At 40.1% G+C, this 13,778-nt stretch overlaps 1 protein-coding gene across 3 annotated transcripts in view; it reads left to right on the forward strand.

Moving 5' to 3' along the window:
- The first annotated feature begins 4,709 nt into the window (after window positions 1-4,709).
- The window catches only part of C6H4orf17 (chromosome 6 C4orf17 homolog), an 89,577-nt gene continuing 80,508 nt past the window's right edge, over window positions 4,710-13,778 (forward strand). Inside the window, exon 1 of one of the 3 annotated variants that reach the window (XM_041759801.1) lies at window positions 4,710-4,756. The gene's annotated coding sequence lies outside the window, so the exon portion shown is untranslated. Of the gene's footprint in view, window positions 4,938-13,778 lie in introns of all 3 variants that reach the window. The other 2 variants (XM_041759800.1, XM_041759799.1) reach the window with 2 other exon arrangements.

Consider the following 13,778-nt stretch of genomic DNA (forward strand, 5'->3'; position numbering starts at 1 on the left):
AGGTCTCCTTTAGCTTCTCAGTGGAACTACTGTCTGACTGTGACCATAGGGCTTAGAGACTCAGAGTTCACTGATGCAACTTTACTGTATCCTACCATTATCCAGCAGGGAGATGAGGCATGGGGTTATGCCCATCTTACAAATAGGAAACTAAGTGTGGTCTTTAAGGAAGACAATCACTCAGACCTTTCCTCTTTTTTCCTGGGACCTCTGAATGCATCTACTGCCCTTTCCTACCCATCTCATACATTCTGTGTGCACAGAAGCCTCAGAGTCACTAATGACAGAAGCTCAACTCTGAGTTGATGGGGTTAAGTAGAGAGATGAACAATCCAGACCATTACCTATGAAGAGATCCTAGGAGGTCCGGGCAAGTCCTGGGGGCTCTTACTGGCAGGTGAAGTTGGGGGCTGCACTGAGTTGTAGCAGGAGCCCCCAACTCTGGTCTTCCCCTATCTTTTGTCAGGGAGCCTCTAAGATCTCTAAGTGAGGAGACACTGGGTTACTCCATGGGACTGGCAGCTGCAGGTGGAGGATTATGACATTTCCTAGTGTGAATTTCTCTGCTTTGGAAGGGTCTAAATCCCTCTACTCATGATGGACTCTGAGGAAAAGAGGTGAGGGTATGGAAAGAAAAGCTTGTCCTAATTAAAGGCCTTTCCCTGTCCATATATATTCTCAAGCCATGAAGTTTAAGAAGTGTGGAATAGGGACTCAGAATGTCTTACAGGTAGAACTAGGGTAGGGACTCTAAAATATTTGTTCATTCAAAGAGTCTCTTTAGGGCTGAGTAGGCCATGGGCTATATCCCAAACACATAAATAGCCAAGACAGTCGCGTGACCCACCCTTATGGCCTGTGCAGTGACTGGACATTAAGCAGTCTTCCTCTCTGTCCCCAGTGTTACACAGGGGCTTCAAAGTCATAAGCACCCAAAAGATCAAAGGCCAATAGAAACGGTCCTTCACCTTGATGGAGAATTATGTGCATATCACCTGCATATCCTTATTTCCTCAGAAGGGCATTGCTTCCCCGACTCCCAACCTCACCAGCCCTGTGAAACTCTTCTTTACTTAGCCAAACTCATGTTCTCAGAGGAAAACAAGGCCAGCAATTTTGCTATACACAGTCATCCCCCCTCCCCTCAAAAAAAGTCCAGTTTAGTTTTCTGTCACAGTCATTTTTGCCATGTGGTAAACAGCTGAAACCAAAAAGATCAAAGACACCATATCCACATGCAATGAACATGTGTCATTCTTTCACTGTGACCAAAGTAAAGGGACCCTCCTCCTCTGGATCTCTGATTGTAGACTTTGAGCCTCACTTTGCTGTATGGTACATGCTAGATAGCTAGTTTGTGCAAGCATACCCTAAATGCTTCTGTTAATCACAATCTTGAAAAACATAGAGATCCTGTCCTCCCTCTATGTTCCCATCAAGCAGAATGTGCAGCAAAGCATATTATTCAGTGTTCAGGGTCAAGGGCTCTGGGAGTGGCACTGTCTAGCTTGCAATGAAGAACGTCCAAGTGTCAGGCCTTGATCTCCTTGGAAATGCTGGCAGTGCAGGGAGGGGAAGGGCCACTGACAGTTGCTTGGTTACGTTGTTATGATATAAAAACTAGTTGCACATAGATCCCAGCAGTGGATGCTTTATCCATTTGGCTACTCTGAGACTCGCTGTATCTAAGTTTCCCTAATAAATCTATCTCTGTCACTATACCCAGGTCTTTTCTTTGGCCTCACTGGACCATCACCCACCGTAGGCTTTGGAGTCTGCGGTATGAACTGAACATTTGAAAATACTTGTTAAAACTAAACAAAGTTTGTTCTGATGATATCTACCGTATTTCTGAACTTTGGATAAATAGAAGCTAAGCTAATCATACACAGGATTAACCATTGAAATTTATGGTTAATGACAAAAATACTTATGTTCTTGGTTCTCCCTAAAAGTGGATTGTGGCTACAAAGTTCAAGAGAGAGACCTATCAATGCTAGATCTGAAACACACTGAAACACAGTGCAAACTTAATATGTTACCTAACATGAGCTTTTAATACCTATAAAACTCTGAAAACTGAATATGGTTTTGTATCTTTCTAGAATCCGAAAAGTGTAATATAAAATAGTTATCTTGAAGCTCAACTCATAGTGCCATAAAAAATACATAAAATTACAACCTTGTTCCCAAAGGGTAATTTTTTTTTTTATTCCCATCTTATAGAGAAAGAAACTGTGTGAAATAAGATGGATCCAGCTACAGGAGTGATGAGGGTAATTTGAGAAGCTGTGGAACCAAATGCCCTGTTTAGAGATCCACGTGTATTTCATAGATTGGTGGGTTATCATGGTGGGGAAAATGGATACTTTGTTTCTTCATGACACAAATCTTTTCCTTTAAGCAGCAAATTACTCTATAGCTAAATAAGTTCATATATAAATACATAGTACATTCATATAAAGGGTGAAGTGGTCATCACAAAGCCAGTTATAAGTTTCATGTTGGCTTTAATTCTACAGGACACCAGTTTATCAAATTTCATTTCTTGATCTTAGAGGGTCTTGAAGTTTTGAGAAGGAAGTAACAGGAGTAAAGACCTATTTCAGATATTAAAAAACATGTGTCTTTTTCTTGGTAAGATTACAGAGCTTAAAAGGTCAAATCGCTTTTCTTTTGGTTGGGCTATATAAACTTAGTGTGGTAACCTTAGGTGTTTTATGCTAATTAGAAGCTGGGTGACAATGTGTGGATTTGATTAATGATAGTTGCTTTAAAATTATGCTTGACAGAAAAATTGTCTTAAAACTTGAAGTCTATGAGGGGGTTATAATAATGAAAGGCAGATGGGTGGTGAATCATTAATGAAACCAGTGATGGAAAACAGGCCTTGGGTCAGGTCAACCAATTTTTGGATCATGAATAGTTTCACCAGCAATTCCGTCACTTTTGGATTAGCCTAGTTTATTGGTAAATACTTAAAGAGAATCATTTATTTACTAAATATTTATTGGGACCCGGATGAAAAGTACAGTGCTAAGTATCAGGGAGAAAATGAGGAATGGGGCCTATGTCCTTGATTGTGCTATTCTGCTGGCCCCTGCAAATCTGTGCTGTGACTTGCTCTATGCCCCCAGGAGACTGATCCCTACAGCAGGAACACTCGGCCCACTTGGCCTCTGCATTCTGGCTAGGTTGAATTAAGGAGGTTACCAGCACAAGACCGGAGGGCAAGAGAAAAGAGAGGTTGGATGTTTGTTCCCTATCTTCCTCATTGCCCATCCTGGTTTGGAAGTGACTGTTTCCTTTGCCTGCGGCTGCTGCTCTGCCTGTAGTTCCAGCTCTTGCTACATTCTGGTTGTTCTTACTTGTTCTTGCCCTTCAGGCTTAGAAGCAATAGCAGTTTCGTACTGTAATGAGACATTAGATGCTTCATCTCTCCTTGTTGGAGTGGCTAATTCTAGCTGCACCTCTGAAAAAAATGTTATTAAACTTTCTTCAGTGAAACTCTAATTAGACTGTGTATACTATTTCCTGCTAGGATCCTGACTGATAGAGCTCCTCCCCTTGAGTTGTTCACCAGACAAGTCAATAAACAGTGACTATTCAGCATGAGCGCAATTGTGATGAAAATTCTAGTTTCTGGCTTACTAGTTCGAAGCTCACCAATGTAAGGAACAAAGAGAAGAATGTAAAATGGCAAGTATAGCAACCACCAAAGTAAACACGTAGAGATGACTGAACTAAACCATTCTTTCAACCTACATTTATTTGTTTGTAACTTATTATTGGGTAAGGAATTATGTGGGGAGATTGGATTTAAAATGGACTAATGGGATAAATTCAGTGAGATTAAAAACTAATAAATGTAAATACAGTAGAAAAAGAAAGACTTGAAGGCATAGTAGGCATATAAGCATACTGGCTCAAAGTTCTCAGCCTCTGATGTCATTTGTAAGCTCGAATGTGATTTACATACGATTACATATTAACAGACCATTTTTCTGTACATTTGCTTTTATTCCTAAAGCAGTTCCTAGACTGTGCAGGACATACGTGTGCTTTGTGTAAGGATGTGCTTTGTGTAAGTTGCACAGCTGGTCCAACATTTTAGGGTTGGGTGTCTCCATCAAGGACAAGTTTTTGGCTATGACTTCATTGTCTCCAACTCTACTAGAAAAGAGAAACAACAAGGCACCTGGAAGAGTGTCCCAAAGTACCTGCAAAAAGGAGCAGTTATGTCTTATCTGTCTTCCTAATCTGATAGTAGACTCAGTTTTAACTTTTGGCCTCACTAGATACTGCCGCCCTCAATTCCTTTCTAAGACCTGCAGAGGAGAAGAGTCCTCATTGGAATGAGAACCTTCCAAACCTTCCATTGCATTTGTTACTTAAGAAACACTACTGGGCATCTAATCTTGTTAGCCTCTCTGCTGGCGGCTGGAGAGAGATGAATAGTCATGAAGGAACAGGCCCATAAACAGAATACTACCATGTACCATCGCGCGCTCAATGACAGAATCATACCCAGGTTAATGAGTGAGTGGACAAGCACTGAGGTCAGAGGAGACATTCTGGAGGAGTGAAGACTAACCTGAATCCTGATGACTAAGCAGGAATTTGCTAAGCCAAGGGGGCAGGATGGGATAATATTCTAGGAGGAGGAGTAGCAAGAGAGAAAACAGGGAAGAAGAAACCCAAGCATGATGTGAACAGGAGAGACCTCAGGCATTTTAGTGCTGCCTGAACCTGTCAGGTAGTACAGGGGGTGGTGGGAGGTCAGCCCGCCCATCACACAGGATCTTTAATTCATTCTCATATGGAACAAAGTTTAGTTTATGAAGGATTTTAAGTAAAGAAATGATGTAATCAGATTTGCCTTTAAGATGCCTCACCTGGGGACTGTGGGGAAAAGCGTGGAAAGAACAAGAAATAAGGTAAATGGAATTTCCTAAAGTTCTCCTTGTAATTACCTTGGAGAAAGGTAATAGGAAAACTCTAATTAGAGTTTAGGATAGTAACATTGCTCATTAAGTATTGACAATTTCCAAAGATTAGAGACAATTAAGAAGGTCATACAGGCTATGTTTTTGGTGATTACTAGTAAAATTAAATTTAAAAACTCAGTAAATCTAACTAGAAGAATGTCATGATTCCCAAAGTATTACTGAGTTTATTTCCAATGAAAGAAAGCAGTTAAGTCTATGGTACCTAGACCCTGAATTCTCTGTTGTGTTTCAGGGGAAATAAGCCAGGGAAAGAGAAAGCTCTTCCCTAAGGGAAAAGGAACAATGAGTTCCTGCTGTGATGGAAAGGAGAAGACATCAGTGTGGTCTGAGCTGTGGCCACAGGGTGCACCTGCACTTGGCATTCTATCCATCCTTTTCAGGTGGAGGCCTCGTTCTCTCTCCCACCTGAATAGGAACAAACTGGGGCCCAAGCAGAGCTGGTCCACAATGGACCGGGCATACCCTCTCTACTTCACACATCCTTTCTACACTGGGACTGTGAGGGATCCTGCTCTGGGGCCTGACAGGAGTTAATGTGGTATGAGGAGGTTGGTGATGCTTTCTCCTTTACACTCAGAAAGCCTTTTTGTATATTAAAGAATGGAAAGGGAGAATGCTCAGTTTGGGCACTGCCATGGGTGGGCTTGGAGGCTTGGTGGGCTTGGAGGCCTTGGATGGGCTAGTCCAGAGCCATTCTGCAACAGACAGGGACATGTATTTGATGGTTATTACAGGCATTTGGGCAAGAGATGAGGAAACAAAGCCGGACAAGAGCTAGCAGGGAATGAGAGGGAATTGATTCATATATAGGAGGTAAAACCAAGGAGCCTTGATGAATCATTAGATGTGAAGACTGGTGCAGAAGAGGAATCCAGCATGATGCCCAGCTTTCCAGTTTGAGTGGATGGTGGGACCACAAACTAAAATGGAAAACCCAGGAGATAGATCCCTTTGGGGGGAATAAAGGGTTTTATTTGATGAGTTTGAGTTACCCCAATGATTATCCCCCAGTAGTTGGAGAGATCATCCAGATCTCAAGGTCAAAATGCCAAACTATTCTTAGGGGAAAGTACTGGGCATGGACTATCAGGTACAATCCCCATTGTGTAAGTTTTGAAAAGAAGAAGAATATTCTTGAAAAGGTAGAGAGAGACCTCATATTAGCAAGTCTCCTAAGTGAGGTGGGGAGACTTCAGGGAATGATTAGATGTTTCTCCTTTCAGGGACTCTTACTATTCCTGCAAACATTGCCTAATGCACCAACACCAAAGGAACATGCCTGACCTCCTCTAGGAAAGTCTGGAAATAAACATCCAGGGTAGGGAAGTAGCTCACTTTCTTCATTTTACTCTTACTGTGATTAGAGGAAAGACTTTGGAGAACAACACATTCTCCATGGCTTAATCACTCATGAAGCAACTAGGGGAAAGGATGAAACAATATTATTCAAAAAAGAGAAACCTCAGAATATGAGGAAATTGGCTTTTAAAAAATGACCGATGCTATAGTAATTTAAGTTTCAAAGTGATAACATCCAAATTCGGTGTGATTTATCATACCAAGCATTCTAGAAACAAATAGGAATGAAACAGGGCCTCTAATAGTGCTAGGGTTGAGGTCCTAGAACCCAGGCCTCTCTCTTTTGGAGGTATTACACCTTTAACAAGCTGACTCACTCGAGTTTCTTTAGAATTCAGCCAAGTGCTTTCCAGGACCTTTGGTGGCTTCTTGGCAAGACCCCATACTATGATTCTCATTTGTCAGAACTAAAGCACTAGCATGGGCCCCCTATTTTGCAAAAGTTAAGTAGAAGTGCTTTACCACCTTTAATTCATATGTAGACACTCCTCAGTATTCCTTTCCAAGATACAGAGAAATCAGGATCCCTCATTCTAGTTAAGTCTTTCTTTTCTAGAAAGTTAGAACAAGATGGAACTTCAAATGTTGAGAGTTGGAACTCAGGCCTCTGAATCAACTGACCACTCATACTTTTGACTAAAGCTCTAATCCACAATCACACTATGATATTTGCACGTGATGTTTTTTTTTTATCCAAGTTTGTTTCACAATATGCTTTCCTGAATGAATAGTGCTACAGTTGAGGTATGCCAAATAGTTATGTAAGTATATGGTTCTTTGCCAAAATTTGCCTCAAAATCTATCAAATTCCAGCGAAGTTAAAACAATGATTCCCCCCGTCCCCAAATGTACAACTGCAGGTTCAAGGAAACATTATTTTTAATTAAAATGTTGACTTGATTTTTAAGTGAGAGTCTTGTTCATTCACAATAGAGAAAAATAAATCCAAATTTGAAATTAAATATATGACTGCTGGAACAAGCGGTGGCCAAGAATATACTTTACTACTTCATTCAATTCTTTGGCTCACATGATGATGTATTTAGTGTGTTGGATTCTTGGTACTGCCAGAAATACATAATCCTCTCAGTTGGATTTTGAATCAGTCAAGAGTGCATAGTGTCCATTGGGCACAGGATGCTCTACTAGGTAATATTTAAAGAAAGGGATTGGAGTATAGTCCCTGTTTTCTGAAACTATATGTGTAATGGTTTAAACTCTCAAGGAGGGCATCAGTTACTTCTCTATAGGTCATAGGGTGACTGGCAATGTCAGTAGGTAGTGGAAAGAACTAGTGGAACCCGAGGCTGATTGCCTGGAATAGCAGGGGTTTTTACTTTTTCTGTCATATTTTTTCTGTCATGGAATCTGACTCTGAAGAAGTGAGGAACAAAAAGATGGATAAACGTATATGCAGGAGAAAGATAAAGACTAGTTTTTGAGGCCTCAGCTAATTATTACAGAGGATTATAAAATATTTTAGATATAAAAGGAATGAGAATAAAAAATGCTGGAGGAAGGAATTTTGCAGATTGGAGTTGAAGCCACAGGGGAAAGCTATATATAGTCTTTTCCTTCCTCTAAGTAAAAATCATTTTATATCAGTCTTGGTGAAAACTAAATCATGTTCTTTTCTGGACAAGTGTATAAGGGAGCAGACTATTGAGATCAATAGATTTAAAAAAATGTCCTTAAGGAATTAGCATTTCTTCATGTTCATGAACCCAAACAATATTATAAACATTTTGAGGCAAATACTAGCTGTGCTGGCCTTTTTCTCTCAGTAGGAGGCTGTCAATCTTTCCAAATTACAGGCCTTTGGCCATGTGGTTCCTTCAATGGGAGAATTTTGCCTGTCTCCCTGGAGTGCTGGTTCCAGCTCAAACTTCATATGTGAACTTAAAGTGATCCTGTCAGTTGGCTGTCCAAAATTCCTTATAGAAAGCTGAAAATTCCTTCTGCACCCCCCCTTTTTTTCTCTAACAAAGTAACTTGGTCATTCCCCTATTTACCACTTAGCACAAATTTATGTAATATATGTTTATTTACTTTTCTTACTAAATGATCTTTTGCTATACTATATGATCTATAAGGGCAGACGCTGTGTCTGTTTTATTTGCCACTGTGAGCTAGGTATTTACCTAACTCAGTACTTGGTACATGGTTGAAGTGGGGGGGAAAATTGCCATATGAATTAATACCTCTCACACATTATTTAAGTGATTAAAATTTTAGTGATTAAAATTTATTTAAACAAGAAGCTTAAATAAGAAGGATATTTCTTCTAACATTCCTCTAGGTATTTCTTGCTCCTTTGTCCTTTGATATAACATCCACTTTGACACTGCTTCATAGCTTCGTTGACTAAAATGAAAAATATACAAAAACTATCAGTTTGCTCGTCTCACCTTACAGCCAGTGTTTTCTGATGTTTCAAAAAACCATTCACAGGCAGGTTTCCCTGGTAAGATAATAAAAAGTCTTTCTCTTTAGTATTTGGCCATGACAAGTTCAGAAATGGAAAATCATTTCAAAAAGTTTCATAATAAATATTAAATATATGAAATAATGGCATATGTAACATTTGTAAAAAAATAATTGATAGGAAGTTCTAGTCCAATCAAGTGGAGTTTATTTCAAAAACCGACCTAATTCCTTCTTGGATTTATTTCCTTTGCTATAACTATACTTGAAAATAACTTCAGTTGTCTTAATGTTTTTAAGTTTGAGATAGGAGACAATTCATTTCATGTATTTTTCTGATTAAAAATTCTTCTTGCTCCACGTGGAGGGGGCTGCGTGGCCCTGGGAGTGCGATTCCAGTGGCGCAGGCCCTGGATCCTAGGGCGCTGGGGGACACAGCCCAGGATCTGGCGCTCCCCCTAGGACAGGTGGAGGCCGGAAGGACACAGGACAGCGAGGGCGATCATGCCACCTGGCACCCCCCAGCTGTGCAGATCAATGCCCCCACCCCACCACAACATCCAGGCCCGTGTAGACTGGGAGCTGTGGTAGTTACTGCAGGAGCTTACTCTAGGGCTGGAGAGCTGGCCGCCGCCATGTTCCTCCTGGTGTCACCCTGTGCCTGGGACAGAGTAGGGCCATCTGGGAACAGGAGCCTCACAGGATAAGCAGCTCCCACTGAGCCGTGCACCTGGCAGGGGGTGGGGCAGCTCCCCCAGGTGCACACACCTGAGAATCAGCACAGCAGGCCCCTCCCCCAGAAGACCAGCTGGAAGGACAGGGGAAGAGCAAGTTCTTGACTGAGCAGCACTGGAAAGCTCCAGGGGAAGTCGAGGGACTTACAGTATATAGAATCAGAGGATGCCCCTCCTTGGTTTTTGTTTGTTCGTTTCTCTTCGTTTTGCTTTTGTTTTGTTTTTGTTTTTGCTTTTGTTCTTTGTTCTTTCTTAGTTTTCCCCATTTTTTCCCCTTTTTTTTCATTCCTTTTTCCAGTATAACTTGTTTTTAGCCACTCTGCACTGAGCAAAATGACTAGAAGGAAGAACTCACCACAAAGGAAAGAATCAGAAACAGTACTCTCTCTCACAGAATTACAGAATTTGGATTACAATTAGATGTCAGAAAGCCAATTCAGAAGCATAATTATAAACCTATGGTGGATCTGGAAAAAAGCATAAAGGATTCAAGAGGCTTCATGACTGCAGTATTTAGATCTAATCAGGCTGAAATTAAAAATCAATTAAATGAGATGCAATCCAAACTGGAGGTCCTAACGATGAGGGTTAATGAGGTAGAACAACGAGTGATGACATAGAAGACAAGTTGATGGCAAGGAAGGAAGCTGAGGAAAAAAGAGAAAAACAATGAAAAGATCATGAGGAAAGGTTAAGGGAAATAAATGACAGCCTCAGAAGGAAAAAAATCTAGTTTAATTGGGGTTCCAGAGGGTGCTGAAAGGGACAGAGGACCAGAAAGTGTATTTGAACAAATCATAGCTGAGAACTTCCCTAACTTGGGGAGGGAAACAGGTATTCAGACCCAAGAGATAGAGAGATCTCCCCCCTAAAATCAATAAAAACCATTTAACACCCTGACATTTAACAGTGAAACTTGCAAATTCCAAAGATAAAGAGAAGATCCTTAAAGCAGCAAGATACAAGCAGTCCCTAACCTTTATGGGGAGACGTATTAGGTTAACAGCAGACCTCTCCACAGGGAACTGACAGGCCAGAAAGGGCTGGGAGGATATATTCAGGGTCCTAAATGAGAAAAACCTGCAGCCAAGAATACTCTATCCAGCAAGGCTCTCATTCAGAATAGGAGAGATAAAGAGCTTCTAAGAGAGGCAGAAACTGAAAGAATATGTGACCACCAAACTAGCTCTGCAAGAAATATTAAGGGGAAAACAAAGAAATATTAAGGGGGACTCTGTAAAAGAAAGAGAAAGTCCAAGGAAACAATCCCAAAAAACAGGGACTGAATAGGTATAATGATGACACTAAATTCATATCTTTCAATACTAACTCTGATCGTGGATGGGCTTAATGATCCCACCAAAAGGTGTAGGGTTTCGACTAGATAAATAAAGCAAGACCTGTCTATTTGCTGTCTACAAGAGACTCATTTTAGACCTAAGGATACCTCCAGCCTGAAAATGAAAGGTTGGAGAACAATTTACCATTCAAATGGTCCTCAAAAGAAAACTAGGGTAGCAATCCTCATATCAGATAAATTAAAGTTTATCCCAAAGACTGTAGTAAGAGATGAAGAGGGACACTATATCATACTTAAAGAATCTATCCAATAAGAGGACCCAGTAATCATGAATATTTATGCCCCGAATGCAGGAGCTGCAAAGTATATCAATCAATTAATAACCAAAGATAAGACATACTTAGATAATAATACACTAATACTGGGAGACTTTAACACATCACTTTCTGTAAATGACAGAAATTCTAAGCACAACATATGCAAAGAAACAAGAGCTTTAAATGATACACTGGACCAGATGGATTTCACAGATATTTACAGAACTTTACATACAAACACAACTGAATACACATTCTTCTCAAGTGCATATGAAACTTTCTCCAGAATAGACTACATACTGGGTCACAAATCAGGTCTTAACTGATACCAAAAGATTGGGATCATCCCCTGTATATTTTCAGACCATAATACTTTGAAAATAGAACTAAATCACAGGAAGAAATTTGGAAGAAATTCAAAAACGTGGAGGTTAAAGACCATCATGCTAAAAGATGAAAGGGTCAACCAGGAAATTAGAGAAGAATTAAAAAGATTCATAGAAACTAATAAGAATGAAGATACAACAGCTCAAAATCTTTGGGATACAGCAAAAGCAGTCCTGAGAGCAAAATACATCACAATACAAGCATCCCTCAAAAAACTGGAAAGAACTCAAATACAAAAACTCACCTTGCACCTAAAGGAGCTGGAGAAAAAACAGCAAATAAAACCTACACCCAGCGGAAGAAGAGAGTTAATAAAGATTCAAGCAGAACTCAATGAAATAGAGACCACAAGAACTGTGGAACAGATCAACAAGACCAGGAGTTGGTTCTTTCAAAGAATTAAGATAGATAAATCATTAGCCAGTCTTATTAAAAACAAAAGAGAAAAGACTCAAATTAATAAAATCATGAATGAAAAAGGAGAGATCACCAATACCAATACCAAGGAAATACAAACGATTTTAAAACTTTTTATGAGCAGCTATATGCCAATAAATTAGGCAATCTAGAAGAAATGGAAACATTTCTGGAAAACCACAAACTACCAAAACTGAAACAGGAAGAAATAGAAAACCTGAACAGGTCGATAACCAGGGAGGAAACTGAACCAGTCATCAAAAACCTCCGAAGACACAAAAGTCCAGGGCCAGATGGCTTCCCCGGGGAATTCTATCAAACTTTTATAGAAGAAACCATACCTATTCTACTAAAGCTGTTCTGAAAGATAGAGATGGAATTCTTCCAAACTCATTCTATGAGGCCAGCATCACCTTAATTCCAAAGCCAAACACCCCACCAAAAAGGAGAATTATACACCAACCTTCCTGATGAACAGAGATGCAAAAATTCTCAACAAGATACTAGCCAATAGGATCCAACAGTACATTAAGAAGATTATCCACCAAGACCAAGTGAGATTTATCCTGGGGATGCAAGACTGGTTCAACACTCATAAAACAATCAATGTGATAGATCATATCAACACGGGAAAAAACAAGAACCATATGATCCTCTCAATAGATGCAGAGAAAGCATTTGACAAAATACAGCATCCATTCCTGATCAAAACTCTTCAGAGTGTAGGGATAGAGGGAACATTCCTCAGCATCTTAAAAGCCATCTATGAAAAGCCCACAGCAAATATCATTCTCAATGGGGAAGCACTGGGAGCCTTTCCCCTAAGATCAGGAACATGACAGGGATGTCCACTCTCCCCACTGCTATTCAACATAGTACTAGAAGTCCTAGCCTCGGCAATCAGGCAACAAAAAGAAATAAAAGGCATTCAAATTGACAAAGAAGAAGTCAAACTCTCCCTCTTCACTGATGACATGATACTGTACATAGAAAACCCAAAGACTCCACCCCAAGATTCCTAGAACTCATACAGCAATTCAGCAATGTGGTAGGATACAAAATCAATGCCCAGAAATCAGTGGCATTTATATACGCTAATAATGAGACTGAAGAAAGAGAAATTAAGGAGTCAATCCCATTTACAATTGCACTGAAAACCATAAGATACCTAGGAATAAACCTAACCAAAGAGGTAAAGGATCTATACCCTGAAAACTACAGAACACTTCTGAAAGAAATTGAGGAAGACACAAAGAGATGGAAAAATATTCCATGCTCATGGATTGGAAGAATTAATATTGTTAAAATGTCAATGTTACCCAGGGCAATTTACACGTTCAATGCAATCCCTATCAACACACCATGGACTTTCTCCAGAGAGTTGGAACAAATCATCTTAAGATTTGTGTGGAATCAGAAAAGACCCCGAATAGCCAGGGGAATATTGAAAAAGAAAATCAAAGCCGGGGGCATCACAATGCCGGATTCAGGTTGTACTATAAAGCTGTGGTCATCAAGACAGTGTGGTACTGGCACAAAAAGAGACACACAGATCAATGGAATAGAACAGAGAACCCAGGAATTGCCCCTCAACTCTATGGTCAACTAATATTCGACAAAGCAGGAAAGACTATCCATTGGAAGAAAGACAGTCTCTTCAATAAATGGTGCTGGGAAAAATGGACAGCCACATGTAGAAGAATGAAACTGGACCATTCTCTTACTTCATACACAAAAATAAACTAAAAATGGATGAAAGATCTAAGTGTGAGACAAGAATCCATCAAAATCCTAGAGGGGAACACAGGCAACACCCTTTTTGAACTTGGCC

Source organism: Vulpes lagopus, chromosome 6 (assembly GCF_018345385.1).
Source record: "Vulpes lagopus strain Blue_001 chromosome 6, ASM1834538v1, whole genome shotgun sequence".
Taxonomy (NCBI): domain Eukaryota; kingdom Metazoa; phylum Chordata; class Mammalia; order Carnivora; family Canidae; genus Vulpes; species Vulpes lagopus.